The 25,998-nt window shown below is 34.9% G+C and overlaps 1 protein-coding gene across 5 annotated transcripts in view; it reads right to left on the bottom strand.

The window, feature by feature from the left end:
• LOC122628458 (homeobox protein abdominal-B-like) overlaps positions 1-25,998 on the bottom strand; it is an 82,825-nt gene that overhangs the window by 40,257 nt on the left and 16,570 nt on the right. For 3 of the 5 annotated variants that reach the window (XM_043810797.1, XM_043810796.1, XM_043810801.1), the window contains exons 1-2: positions 22,161-22,505; positions 8,129-8,194 (exon numbers count right to left, since the gene is read on the bottom strand). The gene's annotated coding sequence lies outside the window, so the exon portion shown is untranslated. Of the gene's footprint in view, positions 1-8,128; positions 8,195-9,543; positions 9,711-22,160; positions 22,506-25,998 lie in introns of those variants that run through there. The other 2 variants (XM_043810798.1, XM_043810799.1) reach the window with 2 other exon arrangements.

Raw genomic sequence — 25,998 nt, 5'->3', positions numbered from 1 at the left:
TATAAAATAACCAACGTCTTCGACAACCCTCTTCTTCTTTATCATCAAACTTCAACAAAATATCTTACGGTTACCTTGAAATTCTGTTTTTCAATTAATTACAAAAGGAAAGAGAACAAAGAAAAAAGAATCAATATGAATTACTACGTACGTTAAGTGGATAAATTAATGATCGTCGATTGATAATATACAGCAGATAGATCATTCGAATTTATCATTGACGCAGAGGCAACGAAAATTTAAGAATCTCAGAATCTCATCGGAGGTATGAAGTTGAAAGAAAACAAAACAAAAAAAAATAAAAAAAGGAATAAGAAAGGAAAGGGGAAAAAAGAAAGGAAAGAAAAATCAGAAACTAATTCATACCTTGAAATGCTATAACGTTAATAAACTTAGGCTACCTCTAACATTCTCCTGATGGAATTATCGAGATAACTGTTTCCTTGGTTGTTCGTTTCATCGATCGTGAGAGAATATCTTCGTCTCTCTCTCTCTCTCTCTCTCTCTCTCTTTCTTTTTCTCTTTAACTTTAAATCCAATTTACAGTTGGAAGACCAACTGAATATGTGAGAAAGAAAGAAAGAAAGAAAGGAAGAAAGAAAAAGAAAGAAAGAAAAAGAAAGAGAGAAAAAGAGAGACAAAGAATGAACGAAAAAAAAATGAAACGATAAGATGAAGTAACGGTCGAAGGAAGGCGTTCGTGTTAACGTACGCTCGTTAAGAGTAAAGAGAACTGGTTACGATCCGGTAGGCTCATAATTGATAGATAAATCGCGGAACCACGGTAGTCCATCAATCGCGAGTATTGCGAATTAGGCGGGGTCAAACACGTTCGGACGAGAAGAGCACGTTAAGAAGCTCATACTCGGCTTTTATTCGCGATGTCCGCCAAGCATAATTGCGGACGAGCAACTCGTCGTAGTTACTTACGAACGCATGCGCGTAAACTTACATTACGATCGTACGAGGAGTTTATGACGAGGTTTATTTCATATACTATCACTCTGTCTTTCGCTTACCCTTTTCGCGATTTCCACGAACGATAATATTCCTTTGAACTTATTACACAATTCATTATCGAGACTTACTCGATTCAATTAACAGTTCGAGCTAACTTGCGATAATGAAACGAATAGATACGATTGAGATAAATGAGAATTTAGTGAAACGAGAAGAAAGAGAGATTAAATGATTATCGAAAAGAGTAAAATTAGTTAGTTATTTGAGTTACTTTCTAGTTACTTTCCATTTCTCTCTCCCTCTTTTTTTTTCTTTTTTTTTTTAATATCAAATACTTCTTAATTGAGCATGTCGCATAGTAATAAATAAATTTCGATGATCTCAAGAGAACGAATAATATTTTGAATGATGGTTTCGTCGACGAAAACTCTTCGTCCTTTTTCAACGATAATTCTAACGTAACCCTTTTCCACGATTTTTTCAAATTTTATGTAATCGGTAACAATCATGTAATAAAAACTTTCCGCAACGTTTGGTTCTTACTCGCATTCCGTAATTACTCAATTCTTCGGGTTATTCTGATTCTGCACGGTGGTAAAATTAACGTGGTAAAGGACAACGTTCGCTTTTTCGATCACGAATGGAATCGAGATTCTGAGAAGGCTCCCAAGATGGTGGAGGAATTCATGTACCTATAATCAAGGAGAAACAGGTTCTCCCAAGCTTCAGGTAGACACGAACGAAGAACTCCTCCGTCCCTCCCGTTGAGAAGAATCAACGAATCTCGAAGAAACATTACGAATTATACATACATTTGTGTGTGTGAATATATACGCGTATATATCAAAAGAAATAATAATTATAAAGAGAGCAACGTTATAAATTTTATCATCTCTATTTCCTTTTTTTTTTCTTACAGTTCAGTATGATCTTGTTAAAAATTACCTTACTACTTTAGAAAATTACAAAGTAAGTCAATAAGTTTCATTTCAATTTCTATGCTAATTCCGCAAATCGTTTCAATCTCAAAAACGAAAAGAAACATATACACGTACACATATAGAATCACATCCTTCGCCAACACGCGCGCGCACACACACACACACACACACATATAGTCGCGGACTTGTAATATAAGCTCTCCTTGAATAAAATCAATCTCATTACTTTTCCTGACGTACCACGTATTTCGATGAACGTTCGAAAAATCCATAAAACTCAGTAAAGAGTAACACGGCTGGATGCACTTTGAGAGAGAGAGAGAGAGAGAGAGAGAGAGAGAGAGAGAGAGAGAGAGAGAGAGAGAGAAAGAGAGAGATGAAGGGAGAGAGGAAAAGAAAAGAAAAGAAGTCTATGTGGGAGTCTTCGGGAGATGTACGATGAAAAAAAAAGTGAGCTATCTAATGGATGCGAATATATCGCTGTAATAAATTTTGCAAAAAAGTGGAGAAGAGGTCAGGAAGAGGGGTGCGTAGAGGTGTGGACTCGTTCCTTCAACCGCTCGTTCCATAGGGCTCGTTTCTTGAGTTGCACGAAGGAATAGAGAAGGATGGATAAAGGGGAAAAGAAAAAAAAGAAGAAAAAGAAAAAAAAAAGAGAAAGAAAAAAGGTAAGGAAAAGCTTCGCAAGACTGGAACGAAGTCGTCACGTTTCCGGTACGTGGCTACTAGGTAGCCATCTTGCTGAGCTGTTGGCCAATAGGAAGTAAGGTCGATGCGACATGGGGCTGCAACTACCCCTCGAATGTTCTAAAGCCAACCCCTCGGCCTTTTCTACGGACGGATCAATAAATGCCGAGAACGAGACTCGAGCGCCGACGCTGTTTGCTCTTCGATATAGAAACTTTAGTCTAAAATATATTATATCTCAATATTTTCAGCTAACTCTATCGATCTTCGAGTAGAAATATTTATTTCGATTAGATCACATTTTAATGAATATGATAAATGAAATTTAGTCATTTCGATACATCGTTTGGCTAACCTTACGAATATTCCGAAGGAACGGTATGAATTGAAAAAAGAAAGAATAAAGAAAATAGAAAGACAAAAGAAAAACGTAGAAAATTATGATTATATTTGTCAAGAATAAAAATTTAGGAGAGCTAATCGTTAAAGATTTATAGATATCTAAAGATAAAATTATATCTGAAAGATGTTAATCCGACGATAGACCATAACGAGATCTATCTTTCCATTGAAATGAAATTTCAACTTCGATCTTTTTTACCCTGTAACTCGAAGGTAGGGAAGAAAACATGGCCGCTGCTCTGTTAGCTAGCTGGTAGTATGTATACGTTCGATGGGTGGAGACTACGGAGGCAGGCTAGTGCTCCAGAGAGAAAGAAAGATAGATGGAGAAAGAGAGAGAGAGAGAAAGAGAAAGAGAAAGAGAGAGAGAGAGAGGGCGTGAAGCCACTAAGGCAAGAATACCAGAGGGTAAGAAACTACGAGATTGAACAAGGTAAATGGGTAGATTGTTTTAATTTTAAATGGCTAAATGTAATGAAAACTTTTCTCATCAAGGGCACCATTAATGCATCACGCCATCTTGTGTCTCTAATCTGACGATACATCCAATGATGCTGCTAAGTCAACGTATCTCTTTCTCTCTCTGTGTTTCCATATATATATATGTCTATCTTTATATCTAACTCTCTAAGCTAGTCTATATTCTACAAGATAAGATAACACAACTCGATGTAACATAATCCATAAAATAATTCTCAAACAGATGCGCTGTCACGTGAAAGACATTTAGTAAGATGTAAACTTTAATAAGATAAGTAGATAACGTACGGTGTAAGTATGTAAATGTTTTATTTTTTTTAATTTTCATACGAAATTCGAATGTACGTTTTAACGATTATAGACAATACGTAGAAATATATGTCGAAAGATGAATAAAAAGATCTCTTATATGATTTTTGTTTTTACTTTTGTTACGTTCTTTTTTAACGTTCTCTCGATTAAAAAGTATATCCCATTCGAGATCTTTCGGAGAGCACAGAGAGAAAAGGATGCTCGAAAGATACAGGGAAAGATGTCTTATTCGAAACAATGTTTCTTTTTCGCAGAGGAGGACCGATCGTAAATCCTCATTTCGAATCCCGAGGCTCATATAAAATCCCACTGTGTCTGATATCCTTTCTGCACGGTATTCTACTCCTTCTTCTTACTTTCTCTCTCTCTCTCTCTCTCTCTCTTTCTCACTCCATTTCTCATTCTGTCTCTGTCTCTATCCGCAGTCTTCTTTCCATTCTCATCTTCTTTCTCCGCGAGTTTCGTTTGAGAGTCTGCGTTTCACAATGCCGTCATATATTCTACCCTCTTTGATATATCGCCCACGCCAATTTTCTACTTTACAAAACGAAATTTCGCTCGTTCTGTTGCCGTTACGAATCCAAAACAACGATACAATATATCTACTTATCTAATTAGAAAAAAAATAAAGTTCCTATTAGTAAAAAATACGAAACAACTTCTAACTTCTCTGAAAATATTACAAACGATTCGTACGAGACAAATTATACATACATATATCATACATATATCGTACAATACAATCTCTTCCCAAGTATTCTGAACAACTATTATTTTTAGCGATTAACGAACGACCTCAATACATTAAGTTTAAACACAAAGGCTTGTATTAAACCTGACATGTTAAAGTATAATAAGCAATCGAAATAAATGTAAAAGTTAATTTACGTTTTGAAAGGCGACAAGTTTGAGAAAAAGGAACGAAAGTGGGTTAAAAACTTGCATAAAAGGTGAGAAACGTACGAAGAATACGCGTGTCCATGACTACGTACAAAACATATGAGAAAGATAGACGGATAGAAAGAAAAAGAGAGACAGAGAGAGAGATAGAGACAGAGACAGAGGATTGAAAGAGAAAAAGAGAGAGAGAGAGAGAGAGAGAGAGAGCAAAATGCAATTTCGTTCCGCGTCTCGCACGATATGCGCGGTGTCCGTTAGCAGCACATTGGCAAGAGCGTTTCGAGAGTGTCGAGTGCCGACGGTCCATTATTTACGCCTGCTCGCGAAAGATCTTCGTTTTATAAGGTGATAAAGATGAAGGAGAGTACTCTTTCTCTCTCTCTCTCTTTCTCTATTTCTCTCTCTTTCTGTCTCTCTGTCTCTCAGTCTCTCTCTCTCTCTCTCTCTCTCTCTCTCTCTCTCTCTCTCTCTCTCTCTCTCTCTCTCTCTCTCTCTCTCTCTCTCTCTGGTACACGTACTCACTCGAAAAAGGACGAAGTTAAAAGCAAGAGATCTAACATGCAAAAACAGAGATTATCTCAATGATTTAACCTTACGATAAAAGCTAATAAACGAGTTTGATTTCATTAAGATAATAATCGTCAAGATAATCCGCTTTCGGATTAAAATCAACAAATTCTTCGAAAAATTGCGAATGGCGAATAAAATATATGTGCGTATGAAAAAAAAAAAAAAAAACACAGAGAAAAGAAAGTAAAAAGAAAAATTTAAATATCTGATAAAGTCAATAATACAGATTTCAAATGATAGATTGTTATAAACGTAATGATAAAGAATTAAATCGATTAGAAAATATATTTTGTTGCTTGATACATTACTTGTGATGTCAGATAATCGAAAATTTGCTGGAACACTTTTGAATTTGGATTTGGTATAACAGTGACATGGATTATATTCGATGGTCGATGATCGTTCGAGAAAAAAAGAAAAGTTTGTGACAGATTTGGATGAACGGAAACTCACAAATCGTATTCATTAGTATTCAGGTACGGCACATGCATCGTTCTGCTTGTCCCTCGAATGGCTATCATAAAGCCATTAACTTTATTATACCGAGCCATTAACTTAAATATTACGACTTGCGTGTCGCGGAGCTTCAAGTTTGCTGATTTATTACAAAGTCAGATCGTGACTCCTCGCGCTCGATACATTTCCAATTATCGAATTTCTAAATCGATGAGGAATTGATCATGATATTGTCGGAATCTTTTGGAATAGAAAAAGTATCAAAAATTATATGAAATCGATTGTTCGTTAGTCGTTAGAAATTTCTAGAAGTTCGTATTTTTTCATAAAAATTTGCACGTATTAAAAAAAGAAATGATTATTTTTTAATAGGTATTATTTATATATATATATATATATATATATATATATATATATGCACACACACACACATACATAGGTTCATTTTTTTTTCCTTCTCTTCGAAACGACTCCCTTTATCCTATATTGTTTTAGGGCAAAGCAGATAATAAAATTGTTCATCTGTACATAAAATGCAACGGTATGTATATATGTGTATATATATATATATCGAGTTCCGTAATAACCTTCGATATAGCTAATACGATGCGACGTGGGCTTAGAGTTTGGGAAGAAGCTAGGATTAATTTAATGAACATCGCGCGGGGAGAATAATATGAGCGGCTATAAATAATCCAACGTCGACTCATCAGGATACTTTGAAAATTGCTTCGACGATATTAAACGGCCCGTTTCCGCGTTTATGCGTTTATATATATATTTTTTTTCTTATTGATACTATTACTGTTCGTACAGAGCTTAAACTTTTGCTTCCTTCTTTCTTTTCTTTTTTCTTCTTTACCCTTCCAACCCTATCTTCTCAAAAAAAGAACAAACTCTGAGTTTAAAATTTATATAGATTCTTATGAGTATCTAAACGATAAGATCGAAGAACTACCCAATCGTTCGACGGTATATAATTATTACTAAATAAATAATTATACGGACAAGGGGTGGAGAAGGGTGGTGAAGAGGATAGAGAATAAGTCTCGTGAAAATAGATGTCACGCGCGACAACTTTACGATTCTATGTCGAACATTATAGAACTTCTCGAATAAGTACGCTCTCTAACGCTTCCGATAAACATGAAATACGTTGACAATAAAAAAGACATTAGAGTAAATTTATTAAAGCCGCCAACATCGTCGATCCGTAATCAACGTACCATTCATTGGTTTCCCTTAGACGTCAATGAGCAATCTATATCCTAACTTATGCGTGTAATTACATATATGTATAGTATATAAACGATCCAGATTCGTCGATCTCGGTTCTCTCATTAGAGATTTTTCACCGTGTATCGTATTTAACGGATAATCAATTATGTATATCGGTACTTTTACGGACCACTAAACTCAACGTATACAAAGTACAGACGCATTAAATTATAATCCAATTGCAAACGATACTTAACTTTTTTATTTCAATCTTCCTCTAACTCGTTTGCAAAAATTACGCTTCATTATTAAATTATTCGAACGTAGTTAACGAGCATTCATTACCCAATCGGATTTATACCTACTATCGAGTTTAATAAATACTATCGCAGCGTAATAAATAAATATTTACGGACTCGTACGTTTTATTTTATCGTACAAGATAATGTATCTAATTGTTCTATATAACATATCGTCGTTATATCATTTTTTTCTTTTTTATTTTTCTTTTAGATTTCAATAAATACCTAAACGAAATTCTCAATGATTATTATCGAAAGCTGAGTATTAAGTAATAGAACCTAATCGTATTCTGGAAATATTTCGATATACTTTTCTGATAAGTAGGTTAAACGTTTTAAACGTGAGACGTTTTATATACGGTGAACGTTTCTAAAATATAAACAAAAGAGAAAGAAAGAGAGAGAGAGAGAGAGAGAGAGAGAGAGAGAGAAAGGGAGCGTGAAAGAGAAGGCAATTTAGTATAACGGCGAGTACAAGGCGATTTGTAATTTAAGGAAAAATGTCTCGAACGGTCTTACTCGACGAGTACTCTTTACAGAAAATTATAGTAATCCAGTAGCATACAAAGTAGATAATTCGAAACGATTATTCCAACGAACTATGCTGGAAAATAAGATAAAAATTACGTAGAAAATAACATAATTATAAGAGAGACTTCTATAAAGAAAAAAAAAACATGCACGTACGCACACACTTTCTTTCGACGTTTGAAGAAAAAGAAAGAAAGAAAATAAAAGACCAGGTGTTCGCCATCGAAAAGAAATTTAGTATTGGCATCGTTAAATCTTAGTTGGTGAAAGTAAAAAAAAAAAATCAGACATCGTTTTCGTAGATATATTCGATTTAACTCGTTGTAGACGTAAATTCATAAAAGAAGTTTTACGAAATTCTTATTTTACCTTCGACGAGTTGCTGGAAAGGTGGCGAACCAATGGCGACGATTCTCCTTCGCCGCATGAGGAGCCCTGCAAATTAATAATAATCGTTAAAGTTCATCAAAGTGTTTTATGTTTGTATATGTAGTAAAATACGTTTTTAATATATTTTATTTATTAATATAATGATTATATGCGCAGCGTAAATCGTTATTTAATAATTAAATGGTATAATAATATAAATGTAAAATAAAAAGTATATGTATATTTTATATTAAATATATATATACATATATATTTTTATCAAAATTGCGTCGAAGAGAAACAGGAGTCTTACACAATGTGAACTTGGCAAGAAGGAAACTACGACTACTTGGTTGGTTAGGTCGTTACCATTGAAATATTGTCGTATTAGATATCGTAGGACAAATAAAAACAATAAATCAAGGACGACACTAGTGCCCTTTTGACGAGCGATAAACAACGTATATATATATATAGATACGTTCGTGAAGGACTCGCTAAGAGTTAACACGGAAGCGCAATTTGCGGACGCTCGAAGGCATTGTTAACCGCTAATGCAACGTTACATCGATAATATACCGAGCTTATTCATATTCGACTAAACGCGTGAAGTTTATTAATGGCACGGAGTCGAGACAGTCGAAAGTATTGCTAGATCAGCTAGGACATTCTCGTAAACACGCATACGAATACCTGTATTTATATTTGTATGTATAACATTTATTTACTTCCTGATTCATTTTCTTTCATTATGTTTGGTTTACGTTATACTAAAGGACTTTCGTGTAAATAATTTTATTTCGTTCAAAAATATATAATGCGTCGTAGTAGGTATGCCTATAAATCTTGAGGATATTCTTTGTTCTATACTTTTATTAATGAACTATCTCCCACATATTTTTAGATAAAAATAGGTAAATAATTGTGCGTTAAAAACTATCTAACATAGTACGGAGATCGTGATAATATCGTTCGTATTTTATATGCTTATTAATATTTATCTAATGGAATATTTTTTGGGATAATGTTTCGTATGATATTTCGCATGACCTTGATCTACGATACGTTTTAATACGAAGTTCTTATCTAATCGTTCTTTAACTGAATGAAACGAATGAAATTCGTTAAACGTGCTTATTAAATAATTTTCTCAATTCATCTATCTATACGATCTATACATATCTATCATTTTTCATAATCATTCTTAAAAACTATCGTATAGAAATATATTAACATTTCTATGAACGATACATAAATCATAACGACAAAGAAAATAGAATAAATTCGTTTATAATAAATACTCGAACTAAAATCAAAAGATCGAGAAATAATGAAAACCTTTCAAATTAGATACATAAAATTAAAACGAAAAATTTTTTAGAGAATTCTGATGAATATTAAATATAAATTCTCACCTTATCGAAAAGCACAAAGGATTGAATATATTCTGACGATGGCACCGTCGGCTTCGATGAAACGAATTCATCCGACGGACGTCGAGTATTGTATCGAATTATCGTTGAATTTATTCGATGAAACATCGTAGCAAACGTTAATGTAATATAAGTAAAATAGACGAAGTACAAGACGGAGAACGTAGACAGTCTCACACGCCGACAGGAGGACAACTGAGAGACGACTTTCCGCGAGTTGAACGCAATAGCGAGTAAGAAATGAATGAAAAAGCAAAGAGGAAGGATTTCGTAGAAAGGCATGACCCTTACAACGCATGACCTTCGTTCCGAATTAGTTCCGACTGTTGATGTTACCGCCTATCTGGGAGGAGGGGGTAAACAAAAAATTGGAGTATTGACGGAAAAGAAATTTTTTTTATAGGATAGAAGAAGAAACATAGTCGAAAGCATTAGAAACGTTTCATGGCATTGACCAAGGACGAATCTTCTTTGTAAACGATCGTGGTCGTTCAGTTAGAAATCATTCATGGCCTTGATAAACTATACCTTTTTTTTTATGTTTTTCTCTAAACTAGTTAGTTATTCATTGATTTTTCTACGTGCGAAGAACAATAATAATGAAAAGATATTTATCACGATTGAATCGCATCTTGGAAAAATGATTCGCAAATGGAAAAAATTCGCTTGCATTTTATGTGATTTTAAATTCATTCTATTTATCGGTTACGGTATATCTGTCGATGTTTATTAACAAGATAGATACTTAAAATACTCGACTAATTCTATTCGATTAATGGTAATTACGGAAATAGCCGATCGAACGATTTATAATTATTTCGAATGAGAAGAATACACTGGTTTCTCATAAACGATATTCGATTCTATCGATATTTTAATTAGCTTGGCTCTACCTCTTATAAGATATATTTGACATTAACGTTCATTGAAATTGCTAATCGTTAACAACGAGTAATTACGTCGATTTCATCGTTGTTCTTCGATGATGCATCTTCAGGCGACGCTAGCGGCGCCATTTCTTCGCTGGCCGACGGATGAGAAGAAACATCACTTGTAAAATATCATATTCCTTTAGCATTGCTTTAATCTCGTGAAAATATTGAGATAATGCCAAAATAATTGTGTCGACGTTCGTCGAACATTCTTTTTTACAAAATTATATGTTCTTAGCTCGTAAGCCAATTTAATTTCATAGTTGTGATATTAAAAAAAAAAAAAAAAAAAAAAAAAAAACAACAAGAAAGGTAAAGACAGATGGACAAAAAGTAGGTATTAAGTGCTGATAACTAACGTTAACTTTTGATTACGTTCGTTAATTTTTTTAATTGATTCATTTTTTATCAATGGTAAGTCTCGAAGTCGAATATTAACATGAAAAGATAACTGTGTTCTCTCGAATTTTATATGAGTTACTTGTAAATTTAGAAATTTGTAAAATTGTGAAAAAAAAATCTAATGATCTAATCAAAGAGATTAAGTTTAAGATATTATTCGACTATTTATATACATTCGAGATAATTATTTGTTAAAAATATCATTGTACACGATGCGCCTGACTAAAGTTTGAATCTTTTAATTCTAAGAATAAAACAAAAAAGAAATTAAGAGAAAGAGGGATTTAGGTAAGTCGAAGAATGAAAAAAAAAAGAGATATTCTTTCGTTTAGCAATTCCTTCAATATTATGGGTCCATCAGTTTGATGGCGGCTGCTTGATAAGATTCGTTTTCATCTGTTCCAGCATCTAACGATCGTCTTGAAAACGTTCTAACCATTCCATTGGGCTTTCCCACCAATCTACACTCTCCTCGTCATCGACGAAAGCAATCATCCCTTCGCGTGACGTTATAAATCGAAAGTCGTAACGCGTCCTGTCTTCAGACGTAACTTACTTTACTTTTGTTTTTTCTTTCCTTTGCTTTTTCTTCCTTTCTTTTCTTTTCTTCTTCTTTTTTTCTTCTTTTTTATTATTTTTTTATATTTTTTTCTTTCTTTCTAGTTCCACTCCTTTGCTTCTTTGCCCTTACATTGGTAATAATAATCGATATAAGACAAGCTCGAAGAGCTCGCATTAAATTTGAGATATATAGCAATTGAACAACGTCTGAAAGCAGTAATTTTCGATGCTCCTTTTTTGGAGATTAAAGAGCAAGGAAATTAAAGCATAAATCGACAGTTAATTATTTAATTGTTATAAAAAAGAAAAAGAAAAGACTAACCAGTTTGCTGAGTAAACTTCCAAACGGATGAATCATTCTGTCGATTGAATTTTATACGTAATGATATAAACATTGTATTTATATTATTTTAAATACATACACATATTACATATGGGTTATATAAATAAATAAGTATTTTATATCTCCTCTCTCTTTTTCTCTCTCTTTCTCTCTCTCTCTCTTTGTCTATTAATATTTTGTACTCAACGAAGAAAATCTGTTCTAACTATTCCACGAATAACCAAATGAACCTATGCTAAGTTTTTCTAAGAAATTAGTATAGTTTTACCGACGTTGAAGAATTATTATTTCGAAAAAAGGAAACAAGAAAAAGGAGGGTAAGTCCAGAAGGGCTAGAGAAAAACGTTTCGTTCTTGTACTCGTCAAGAAAGAGGATCGAAGGGAGAAGAAGATATCGGTAGCATGCGAAGCACGCTCAAAGCGTTCCTTCGGAGAAGAAACGTTCTTCATTCATGATATACGACTTCCGTACGTTGACGGAATATTTGTTAAATCTGAAAGCCTACTCTAATGATAACCGTATGAAAAAAGTTTTAAAAACTTAAGTGACCTAAGTCCCTAATTAAAGTGTTCCTTAACGTTCATTAATCAACATTCTTATATATTATCTTTAACATTCGTTTGGAACTGATCGATCCGTTCATTTTATTTCGTTCAAAATTAACATTTAGTCTTTCCCTTTTTTTCTAATTAAGAAACAAAATATCTCGTAGCTTGAATCGTTTATTATCAATGACTTTGTCCCACTTATTTTAAGACTTTTATTCCTCGGAAATCGGAAGGAATGTCGTCGCAATGGAAAAAAAAAAGAAAGAAAAAAAGAACAAAAACAAACGACAAAAAATCAAAAAAAGAATAAAGCAAAAATAAATAATAATAATAATAAATAATAATAAAACAATAATAAAATAAAGAAGATCAAAGGAAGAGTGAAAAAATATTGGATTGATAAGCGTCTGGGTCGTACAATTCACCGATCGTCGGCTTATCTCTGGCTCGACACTTATTTTAGAAAGGAAATGGGATTCTAACGAATGCACTTACGTTTCTCGGAGCGTACGTATAAAATCGTGGCAGTCACGAGCGTATATAAGCGTGCCACCCTTGAATATATCCCATCGAATATATAAAGAAGGTGCCAGAGTGCTTACGTGTATCAGAAAGAATGTTTGTTTGTGTTTGTTACTCTCTCTCTCTCTCTCTCTCTCTCTCTCTCTCTCTCTCTCTCTCTCTCTCTCTCTCTCTCTCTCTCTCTCTCTCTCTCTCTCTCTCTCTCTCTCTATCTGTCGACTCTCGATATCTCTTTCTCCGTTCAGCCTTCTCGTTCGTGGAATGTAAGATATTTCACGAGTGTCCCTAAGGAGCACCAACGCGAACGACGTCCACGACCGTCCACGTCCAAGGAGGATGCAGATAATCCGAGTGTTTATCGCCCAGACTCTCCAGAGAAAAGAAGCAAGTTCGAGCAAATGCTCCCTCTACTGCGTCGTCGTCGTCGTCGTCGTCGTCGTCGTCGTCGTCTCGGTGGCCATTTTTCGAAGGACACCCAGCCAGCCACTCCCGCTTTCTTGGTTACTTGGTTGGTTGGCTGGTTGGTTGGTTGGTTGCTTGCTTGCTTGCTTGCTTGCTTGCATGCCAACGACACCTTCTTTCCTGTCCTCGCCCTTTTTCCTTAAAAGCTATTACCGCTATTACTATCACTACTATTATTCGATACCTATTTCTTTTTCATCCTCTTCTTTTTCTTCTTCTTTTTCTTCTTCTTTTTCTCTTTCTCTTTTTTTCCTTCTACTCCTCCTTATTGCTCTCTTCCTAGCCGGAAACGTCATGGATTATAAATTTCAGGCACAACCACTAACGTTTCTTTTCCGTTTTTGCGTTCCACCCTCTCATGTTCACTGAGGGTATAAGAAAGATAACCCTAGGTCCAGCCGACCGTTTTCTCTTCCTAGATTCTATTTTATCGTCTCCGGTTTGTTCAACTTCAACCCCTTTTAACGATACACTTTCTCGAGTGATATAGAAACATTCAAGAATAAATGAAAGGAAGAGAAAAGGAGAATGGGAAAGAATAGATTTTTTTACAGAATTGATCAAAATTTATCGTACGTTACATAAACGTTCATCTTTTTTATGAAGAGAGAGAGAAAGAGAAAGAGAGAGAGAGAGAGAGAAGAAGACGGGAGGGAGAAAGGGAGGAAGGGGAAAGAGAGAGAGCGAGAGAGAAAGAGAGGAATCGATATTTTGTGAGGGAGAGATTCGGGAAATTTGCTGGAATTGCCAAGTACGATAGGGGAGTAGAGAAGATGCGAAGGGGGTTGGGAGATAGATTCAGCTCGTTCTCTAGCCGTAGGATAGGAGAAATACGCGCTCGTAAAAGAGGAAGAAGCGCAGTCTCTGAAGAAAATACGAATTAAACCAGCCGGCCGCTGATCCGAGAAACTTTCGCGTAATCGTGTTTGAACTCTAAAAGTCCAAACTCTAAACTAGCTGCAATCTTTTTTTCTTTCTCTCTCTCTTTTATTCTTAAGAAAAAATAATATCTAGAGTTTGGTATGGTATTCGAAACAACGAGTGCTTACTTAGGTATTCTTTAATATTCACGAAACGTCCGTTTATAAAATGAAAGAGAGAGAGAGAGAGAGAGAGAGAGAGGAGAGAGAAATTAGCAAAGAAAAAGAATACATAATATATAATAACGATAAATAATAATAATATGAAATAATAATAATGATAATAATAAAAGTATATTTTTAAAAAAGTTTATACAAACTTTGCATATACTTTTTGAGAATGCAACTGGCACGTATAAAGCCTAAACAATAACATTCCAGTAGCAGAAAGAAAAGAGTGGTCAGAGCGTTTACATGTACAGCGTGATGTATGGGAGTGGCCAAAGAAAGAGAGAGAAAAAGAAAGAAAAAGAGAGAGAGAGAGAGAGAGAGAGAGAGAGAGAGAGAGAAACAGATAGAGATAGAAAGAGAATGTAAAAGAGAGAAGGGAAGGTTACGAGGATACCGAGAGATGGTTTTGGAAGTAGTCAACCCCGAAAACATTAACTGTAGATAACGTTGGTTTACCCCTCGTAGAATGATACAATACAATAGCTTTGTATAGTATGCTTTGAAACCCTTTCGTTCTCTTGAAATCGAGTCCACACTTACCCCTCTCTTCCTCCCTCCCACCGCCCGATGTATACTCTGGCGTACCTACTACCTACTATAACAACTTTCGGAACTCGAAGGAACGCCCGTAAAGGGCAAACCCTCTCTGTATTTAATTTACTGAATAATTGGAATCAAGCTGGCTCATTTGTGTGCCGGTCTCAGCCCACACTCTCTCGTATGGCGGTGTACACACCCAGCAATTTCCAACCCTCCCTGACACATAGGTACCATCCTGCCATCGTGGATCCTGCGGGAGCCTGAGATGAGGAGATTTGTGCGCGCACATAAAACCAACCCTCTCCCAACTCCCCGTCAACCCCTCTCCTATTCTCCTCTACCTCCCCAGCCAACCCTTACACCTCCATTTCTCCCACTTCTTCTTCCTCTTCTCGTCCTCCTCTCGTTCTATTCCTCCCAACCAACCTCCTACACTCTTCTAACTCGCCGATATAAGTATACAAGGGGTGAATAAAGATGGCTAGATAATGGAATGCTCGCCAAGCTAGCAGCGTTGGGATTACCTGCGATGAGAGGGTAACCTGCATGGTTGGATTAAATAAAAGTGTGAAGGCAGCTTATGAGATTTTCGGATGAAACAACTTTGATATATTAGTTTGGAAAAAAGCTGAGCAGGTAGATATATAGTTAGGTAGGTACTTATATATAATATTTCACGTCTTGCTTTTGAATATCTACTTTAGATCTTGATATTGTTTATCGTTACGTAATTTTTGATGTATTGTAATTACGACGTATAAGTCGAATAGAATTATACTTGATCATTTGTATCTTTGTCTTTTATATTATCTCTCTCTCTCTCTCTCTCTCCCTCTCTCTCTCTCTCTCTCTTTCTTTCTTAATTAATTTAATATAAATATTTGAATGAAATATCTTATGAATTAACAAATTGAGTATAATAGTCTCTCGAAAAAGAGATTAATAATTTGATTTTGTGGGAAAAGAATAAGGTGTCCTCTTTCTTGCCTCGTAACGTTCGAATTTCTGAGTCTGCTGGTGGGAGAGTAAAGGAGATAAGGTTCTTATAGTGGGGATATATCGAGAAAGAGCGAGACAAAGAGAGAATAGGGTAAGAGAAAGAGGAACCTGTCTTCGTTCGCGCATGCGTATACGGGGAAAGCACAAATCGATGGCCGCGACTGCCTGGTTGGCTCTTGCAATAGCGTATCTATAGCTAGCTTGCGGTTTACAGAAAGAGAGAGAGAAAGAGAGAGGGAAAGAGAGTGAGCAATAATTTTATACTACATTTCAGAATCCCAAAAAATAAAGAAAATGTCGAAATTTCATTTGAAAATTATTCAAGATTTTACAGTTATCGAAATAACTTTTTTGAATTATAATAATTTTGATATTTAAATGTATACCTAAGTTTATGCACATAATATGTTAAATATATTTTCGATACATTCAAATTATTTATTTCCCTTAACCAATCTAAAGATTCTTTTTAGAAAATTAAAACAATTTAGAAATTTAAAAGATATATCTATGCATAAACCATAAATTTAATATATGTTAATACTCACGTCATTTTATTTTTATGGATAAATTAGTTTGAAATTCCTTTGGTATCGTCATTATTGTTATTTTCTAACATTGAACATATAATAAAATTATAATCAATACTGCAATAACAAAGTGATTTGTGATAAATATAAATACGACGTTATTTTTAGCTAAGTTATTTAAAAAAAAATCGTAAAAATCGTTCAGCAACGAAAGCTGAATAAAAAATGACTATCGTTGGCATAAACGATCTTCTACACCAGCGCACATGGTGGCAAATTTACCAAGTACGTCACCTACCTACTGGATGACATGATATTCCCATACAGTCGATTATGGTGACACCATAATTCCTTCTTTACCATCATAGGACAAGTTGTTATCCATGGTGTTTGAAAATGTTTATAATCTTTTTTGAGATATTTTATAAATTAAAAGTGAAAACGATATTTTCGAAAACTCGTTGAAAATCCAACTCGTTAATAATTTTGAATATATTTTATTATTATTTGTTTAATCGATAAAAAAATTCAAACCACACCGATAATGAAAATCGAATCTACAAAAAACGTATTCAAGAACCGACGCCATTGTCTACAGGTATTTGTTTCTATAAAAATTTATACATGCAGTCTTAGCCGCAATAATTTTTTATCGTCGATAGATACATGCAGATATCAATGAAACAAAAATAGAATTCCACATAAAAACTACTGGTTATTAGAAATTATACACACAAATATATATTATTGTCATTAAAACTTTTTTTTTTTATTGACGAATATTACTTACTACTAAAATTTCTAACGAAAGCGAAACAACAAAAAACTTTGACCGACCGAGTAAACTTCACTAACGCGATCTAGTGCGAAGAATTAGTACTTCTTTTCCCATTACGTAAATATTCAATTTTTTAAAAATCTCATTGATAAATAAATTTTAATTGTTTCAAATCACTATATTAACGATAAAGAAATAGTATTCATATAACAACAAAAATTACAGTAATGAGAATGCGTTTGTAAAATATTTATTATAGCTACTATTATAGCACTTTATTTTAATAAGATGCAAAGTACCTAATTATTAATAAAAATGATAACAAAAGAAGAAATTTTTTGTTACAGTAAAAGAATAACCATTCGATAATTTCACCCTATATGAGAATGCGGTTTCTTAATACAAGTAGCGGTCGAGTATGCGCGCGCAGAAATGTTCCATGATGGCCGCCGTGAGTTACGCTATAATGGTGGGGCTAACAGTAGGTGGTGAAAGAAACCATGGACGGTAGAGTGGGGAAGAGAATATCCCAGTAGTGAAATAATGGATCGCAGGAAGGGACGGTACTCAAAACTGTCACCGTACGCCATTGGCAGAAATCCTATGGGGCGAGGCATCGCCACATGGATCGTAAAAGGCGGCCATCATGGATTTCAACATGGCCTCTAGTAGGTATTACCGTATGTTCGGTTTACCCTTCGATTTCTATGCTATCAAAAACGGAATATATAATATTTATATTACGTGAAATCGTTTTTAATATTAAGAGCAGTTTTTTTTCATTTGAGTTTATTTAATTAATGTAAAAGATATATTGCAAAAAATGTCACTACGAAAAATGTATATCACGTATACTTAATACAAATTAAATATCGCAGCAAAATGGAAGAAAAGTGAAAACTTTATTAAGATTCTCGTCTCAGCTACCCTTGAAATCTTCAAGTTCTTGCATTAGAAACGTATTGCAAAGGTCATCGTTCACCTGTTCATAAGGTCAATAGGTAATGTGATAACGACCATTCATAATGGTTACGGACGAAGGAATTACAGTGCAAACCGACACTTAAGCTTTATCGTGTCTCTTACCGCGGAGTTATGTATACTGTTCTCTTAAAAGTGAACGGTAGTGAGTTGTAACAAGATTATTGACTTTAAATCCTGCCGAATGACCCTATGGAAGATTGAAGCTACAAATATATTACCAATAGCAAAGATCTAAGTATGTACATAGGAAAAGATGTATGCGACGGATCCCGATCATGGTACTCTCGGTGAATAATTATACTTCACATTCAGTGTTTGACAAAACGTATAAAAGAAATAACATTTATCGTTACATTAAAATTTGTCATATTCGAATTTAATGTCGCATCAATATCTATTAATACATACTTTAAAGTTATAGATTTAGATTTTGAAATTACTTCGAATATATGCATGCATACATCTTATTTATACTACCTACATTCATCTATTATATATATATATATATATATATATATATATATATAAACGATGCTTTTATTCAGTAAAATTATATATAGGTGCCAATGCTTCTCACTGACGATCACTGTGTTCCATGAATAAAAATTCATGCAGCGGGGAGAAGAAATGAAAAAAAAGAAAAAAGAGAAGAAAAAATATATAAAAGCAAAAAATAAATAAACAGACCGGCCTTCCTCGAAAACAGAACGATATCGGAAGTTTTAAAAAGCCGGGGAAAGCAACTTGATCAGCAAGTTCTCTATCGGTCGGACTCGCGTGTAGCGATTAAAGATAATTTCCGTCACGAACCGCACATCATTTACCGCTCTGCGGATGGCAATAAAGATTTTATGCATTCCCGTTTACTTCATCGTTCGCTCGACCAAATCTATTGGGTCGCCGTGCTCGTTGATAATACGTTCATGAGTAAGAGTAGTATATATATTACCAAGCATGAACTCGCCTTAGGCGGAAAGCAAAAGGAAGAAAAAGAAAGAGTAAAAGAAGAAAAAAATACAAAAAAAAAAGGGAGAAGGAAAAAAAATTGTTTCAGAGATAAATGAGACCCTTGCGAGATGACGTCAACCGGTAATAAAAGCGCGCCACTAATAAGCATCGCCAACGCTAATTTCGCTCGGCGCTCTTCGAACTTCGTGTTCTTCGATTCAAACAGAGATCTCTACGATTTATTCTTTACGACATCGAAAGCGAAAGTGGTATAATGACGGAGATAAGCATATTCATGAAGTCGAGACTCTATTTTTTCCCTTTTTCGATTTCTATTAAGTTTCAAATATCTACTTTGTAATAAATTTTCGAAACGTGCCGATTTCTCGTGTTTCTTTTTCCATTATAGGTATGTCCGTTTATTAGTTTGCATAAAAATTCGAATGTTATAAAACGAAATAATGTAGGTATTTGATCATTTTGAAATAATTTCTTATTTTTCTATTTTTTCCTTTTCGTTTTTAATTTCATTCGTTAACAATTATTGATCGTTCGAACAAAAAGTGACAAAAGTTTTTATTTTCAATTGTCCTTTTATCAAGATCGTATATAGCTAATAGAGATATGCTTGAAATATTCAAAGAAAATTATTTTATTATAGAACTTGAGATTCCACGATCGGCAGATTTATTTCATTGAGGTTTACGTGTTAACTATTACCGCCGCACGCTTCCTGTGATTCATGACTTCAATTATTTTTATGTTTATAATAATCAACGATATGAATATATTTGTGTATACATATGTGTATACGTATAGAGAGATTAAATCGGGGTAACTGCTACATAAAAGTCACTCGTCGTCGTGGGATTTATCGGTGTTGACAAATAATGACGAACGATTACCCTTAATTCATTACAATTTGTAGACAAAGTTATAACTCCCTATAAATCATTATTTTATCTCTAAGATAGGGCCACCATAACGGTGTCAAAAGAGATACGTAAGTAAATACTAAGGTACTTACATAGAAATAAAATGCGAGTCATGAACGTATGTCATTACACGCATATCGGTTATGTCTCACATAGAGAAGAAAAGTAATCAAATCTATTAGATCATGAACAAATACGAACAGATATGAAATTAATGTGTAGATGTTTCAAAAAAGTTACTTTCGAACGTTCTCCTTCAACAATTCAATTTGTTAAAATTTCTCACTATAGAAAAATATAATAATTGAAATAATATTACCTGTAATATATCTCTCACGAGCGAAACAAGACAATGATGATCTAAATAGATTCTATTGATATTTTCGATGAGGTCATACGTACGTATGTATATAAACTATTTATTACTCATTACATTTCGTTCATCGTATATTTCCAAGAAATAATATACAGTATTATTTATTTATATTTTCTTTCCTTCGTTCGTCGAGTATGTATAAAGGTCGTTCTTGGAAATCCATGAAAACAGAATAATTCGAGGGAAGATAAAAGAAAAAAAAGAAAACAAAAAGGGATCTAAGTAACAATAATGACGACGGTTATGTCTCTCACAAATGCCCTTTCTCTCACAGTCATGGATATCACCGGAAGAGTGAACAGCTAGACGCAAAGACTACGTACGGAGTACGGTAAGTACATACCTACATAGTTACATACTATATATGTGCATGCTACCTCGCGAACGCAGGTGTTTATGAGCAAAATAATAAGCAGATTTTATGGAGCTTGACAGGCGAGCGCCATTATGTCGCTCATAATTGTAATCATTATTATATTCCAGTAGTACTGGATGCTATCCCGAAACGATGTTGATTCTGACATATCTTTTGCGTAAAGTACGTAAACGATATTATTTCTTCTAAAAGAGACGACATATTTCTGACCAATTAATGTCATCGTTTTAAATGAAACGTGAGAACCGTGTCATTTCGTTGATGGCTTAAAAACATACTCCTCTTTTTTTTTATTTTCATATATTTCGAAATATCACATCTTCTCTCTCTCTCTCTCTCTCTCTCCTCTCTCTCCTCTTTCTCTTTCATTTAACTAAAATTAAAATATATGTATAAGTATTTGAGTATAATAGATAAAAAGAATAAGCTTCAAAGGACTGACCAAGATACTTCCACAAAGATAGTTTTAAATGAATTAATTAACACGAATTAAATGAATATTTTATAACAGAATGATTATAGCCGACGATATGAAAAAAATAAAAAAATGGAAAAAGAACGTGAATAAGACAAATTTATTTCAGATTTTATTACAGATTTTCGTTCGGAATTCGATCGAAATTTCCCACAGACAAGGAAGAAAGGAAGAATGAAGACGATAGAAAGAGCATTTTTGTCATCGAATAAAAAAGAAGAAAAAGAAAAAGTGAGTACTCAGACACGATTCCAAAAAGTTAGTACCGTTATGCATACACGCACATAGGCCGGCTGAGTTTAGACAGCGACTATCCCATCTCTTTGGACGTATCCTCTTAATTGGTAAAACAAACGGACGCGAGGTGTAACAGAGATAGAAAAGGAGAGAAAGAGAGCGAGTGCGAGAGAATGAGAGAAATAGAGAACGGGAGGGAGAGAAAGGGAGAAAGAGAGAGAAAGGCGCGACGTTTAGATCACAGTGATTTTTGTTCGCCGTCGACCTTCCCACTAGTGGATCATCTACTCGAATACGTAATGTTATTACATATAAACACGCGTTCTTACCTTACTTAAAATGATTGATAACAATGTCAAAAGAGTCAAAAATTATCTTTCTTCATATCATAACATTGCCGTAAGTTACGTTCATTTGATATTTATCTTTAGTCAAATCTTAGTCTCATCCATTTATACATACGTATAAGAATATTAGAAATTCTTAAAATTTTCGCTTGCTGTATTAATTCTTAAACGTTTCAATGGAATACTGTTATAAAAATGAGACATTATCTGACCTTTTAACGATGAATTTTGTCGATCGAATCTCCTTGCACTTGACACACTCTTTTTCTCCGTAGTTACGTTGAATTTCCACCGTCGAAGAATAGAAATATCGATGATTGTTCCTTCAGAAGAAGAGAAGCCTCGAAGATCTCGTTAAGTCGAATATCTTTTGATCGGTCTCGGCCGAAACTGGGAAACTCGCGTTCGGCGTGTTCATTACGATCGCGATAGACTAGGAATAATAAATATCACGCGGAGCCGGGTTGGAAAAGTCAGAGTCGAACGGCGACGGGCAGAGGCGGCACTTTGGTTTAACGCGGCCGGTGCTCTTGGAAATTAGGCCGGACTCCCGTCGTGTCCGTCCCCCCTTTTTCTCCCTCCACCCTCCCCCTCCTCTTCAACACCCTCCGACGACGTCGAAGAAGCTCGCCCAAGTCTTCAAAGGGAGGAAGAAGAAAAAGAATCGAACGTATATGAGTATATGCGTCTGTGTGTCTGTGCGTGCGTATGAGAGAAAAAGAGGAAGGAATGAAGAGAAAAAGAGAGCGAGAAAGAGAGAGAGAAAGAGAGAGAAAGATATATATATAGAGAGAAAGAGGGAGAAAGAAGAGGGTTGGAAATTTAGCTGGAGAAGGGTAGTAATGACAAGGGGTGGGGGTGGTTTCTCCCCGAGAAAATCAAAGGAAACGATCGGCTCTCGAGGGGAGGTCGTGCGCGCGTGCGTCTCGACGACAATGTCGCTCGACGATTATTTTCGTACGCATAACAATGGTGAGCACGTTGCCGAAAGTTCCGCTCATGGTAGTACTACCACGATAAGACGTGCCGCGCACTGAGTTCGTCTCGTCTCGACGCATCGCGTCGCGTCGCGACCAAGAACCAACCTCTCGCGCACGCTCCGATATCCTCCCCTCCACTACGAATCCTCACCCTCTTTACCTGCTCCTCCTCTTCCTCCCTTTCTCTTCTCTCTAACGCAACCATCGGCCAGGCCTCGATCCCTACCCTTTACTCCTTCTCTTTCTATCTTTTTACTCAGCGCACTCTACCGGTCCGCTTTCGGTTACTTACTTTGACACGATCTAACGGGTGTACGTGAAATTCATAGTAAGTAAGTACTTACTTCATCGTGGAATTGAACTTTATATAAAATAACCTTTTTATCAAACACCATAGGATGTATCGATGTAAGTAATTATTATTATTATGTAATTGATACTTATATCACATTACAGTATTAGTCATTAAAGAGAAGTATAGTATCTGATTAATTTATTGTATAGTATACATTCTCTTTTCTCCCTTTTCTGATAATAGACGTATAAATTAAGGGCTATAATCTCATATAAAATAATATTTATGAATTATCTTAGGAGTTATTTCATGTTAATGAGATATTCGATGTAGTAGTTAAGTCGACATTTTTCTTGTGTAATTCTTTAAGAAGCTTGTTCTTGTGTAATTCTTTAAGAAAATATGGATCAATTCATAAGATAAAATTTATCCCTACGGTCGGTCTGGACTAAAATTGAAAGGGAGTAGAAATGGTTGCTGTTTAAGAGGGAAGATTTTCAAAAACCACACCCCAGGACCGACGGATTCGTCGGTGTCACAAAGAAAAACGTAGCAAGGGAGGGATTGCGGCAGGTTTGCCTTTAACAAAATTTGTCGCGAGGGTAGAGGGTTGCGTCGGATCTGATTTTAAGGATCTTGAATTGAGGAATCCGAACAGGCCTGTCGAATGACGCCGATATAGAGACTTTCAAAAGTAATAACTTTGTTCGATATCATAAAACGAGCTGCATTTTGCAAAAAAAAATTGATTGAAAAAATTTCTCAAATATTTTTATACATCGATACTCTTCTAAATTATAAATTTGGTATCACCGAACGTTTCGATAACAGAGACATTTGCACCTTTCTAGTTCCTTTCTTATTTGGTATGGAGAACGAAGGACGTAAAGCTATGCCAACACTCCTTCCTTTTTGTTTTCAGAGGATAAAGAAAGAGAAAGAGAGACAGAGGTTTTGCTCTCATGCGGAGTTTGAGATCGAGAGGGGGCCTGACACTCGAAATAAAATACGAGCTAGTTCTGTCTTGTGTCACGAGCCACACCTACGTATTCTCGTACAGAAAGATTCAAAAGTCGATTCCCCTTTCTCCCTTTCTCTCCGTCTCTCTCTTTCTCTTTCTTTCTCTTTTTTTCGGTCTCTCCACTCTTAAAAGTTCTATGCTCGATAAATTTCCTTTTCAAGAAAAATGTGAGACAGAGAGAAAAAAATAAAAGAAAATCTTTCGTTTTCCAAGTTGTAATTGTCAATTTTTAAATCATCGTTTTACCAATCGAAAATCCAAAAATAAAAAGGAAACGAACTAGTCGGAAAGATTTATGTCACTATCGTTACATTCGTTAGTACCCATTGATCGATAATATGAACTATACAATGTAAACGTTTGGTCAGGTATACCAATCGGAAATGGCAATATTTACTTGAGACACATATTGACAGATCGCTCGAATGTTGTTTGTCGATAGAACGAGATGTTGCTTCGAAGTTTAAACCGATACGCTCGTGTTAATTTCCTAAAGAAATTCGCGATCGTCATTATAGATTTTCTTCGAGTTATAACAATCAACGCATTATTGAATGTAACGATTTAATGACATGCGAATAAGTACGTGTAAATCATTATTTTATAAAATTAAATTAATTGTCAGATCTTTTACTAGGTAAAAAAAAAAGAGAAATAATTTTCTCCCTTTCTCTTTTTCTTTCTTTCTTCTGTTTTTTCGAGATAATAAAATCTTTGAAAAGTTGGGGAAATTTGTGGAGTTCCAGTCGCATTCCTGTTTGAAATCTGAGGACGTAAAAAGAAGAAAGAAACAAAAATGGAGAAGAAAGAGAGTGAGAGGGAGAGAAAAAGAGTCGTACGCGGCAACACTGTTCGCAAAGGGTAGTTGAAAGGCACTAACTTCGTGAGGCACGCTCAGAGAAAGGAGAAAAGGTGGGGAAGTTACGGTTATGAGGGGAAAGAGAGGAGTGGCTATGGAGTCAGGAGAGAACGGCTACAGTTTCCTTGCTGGAAACGAAATCGATCGACGATGCCGGACCAGCCAGCTCCCTCGCTGCTCTGACACTGTATTCTCCTTTCTACGCCCCTTTTTGCTTTACCCCCGTACCACTCCCTCTTCCATTTCCTTCTCATCGTTTCGCGTGTACAGAACTCAATTCTCAAGTTCTTTTGGCTATGTCTCGTACTCGTACGCTTACGTGTTAGATTTAACAATTTTTTTAAATATTTATCGATAACATTGCATATTGGAAATAATTTTTAAATGTAATAATCGAGCCTAATTTTTATAACTCGAATATCAACACGATACGATCAATGGATCTCATTATTTTTTAGAAATATTCTTTTATTTTGATTGATTTATTTATTTTTTTATAATGGTGACGCAATAAGGAAACATCGAGGAAATGAAAAAAATTCTTTTTTCATTTTTCTTTTTTTTTCTTCTTTTTTTTTTGAATCGTCAGCCATGTGTCAGTGCTCGATCACTTAGCCATTTCTGAAAGTGGTCACGCTCGAAACATTAAGACTCAGGCATTCACTGTGTCGGCAAGAGTTGTTACGTTTATCGTGATATTCGAGCACTCTTTACGATCTATTAAGTACCACGTCAAACGCATCGCCTTCGGCTACGACGACGGATCTTGTCGCGTGTATATATTATTAAAATACGTATTCGTATGAAAAAAGTTCTTGGCGAGTTTTAAAAAGATCCGATAAAAATCGAGAAGAACTAACTGTATCTTCGAATTTATTTTTATAATCGTTGAGAT

The sequence above is a fragment of the Vespula pensylvanica genome, chromosome 4 (genome assembly GCF_014466175.1).
Source record: "Vespula pensylvanica isolate Volc-1 chromosome 4, ASM1446617v1, whole genome shotgun sequence".
Taxonomy (NCBI): Eukaryota; Metazoa; Arthropoda; class Insecta; order Hymenoptera; family Vespidae; genus Vespula; species Vespula pensylvanica.
The sequence above is the reverse complement of the archived record's forward strand: the minus strand, read 5'-3'. Positions and strand labels throughout refer to the sequence as shown.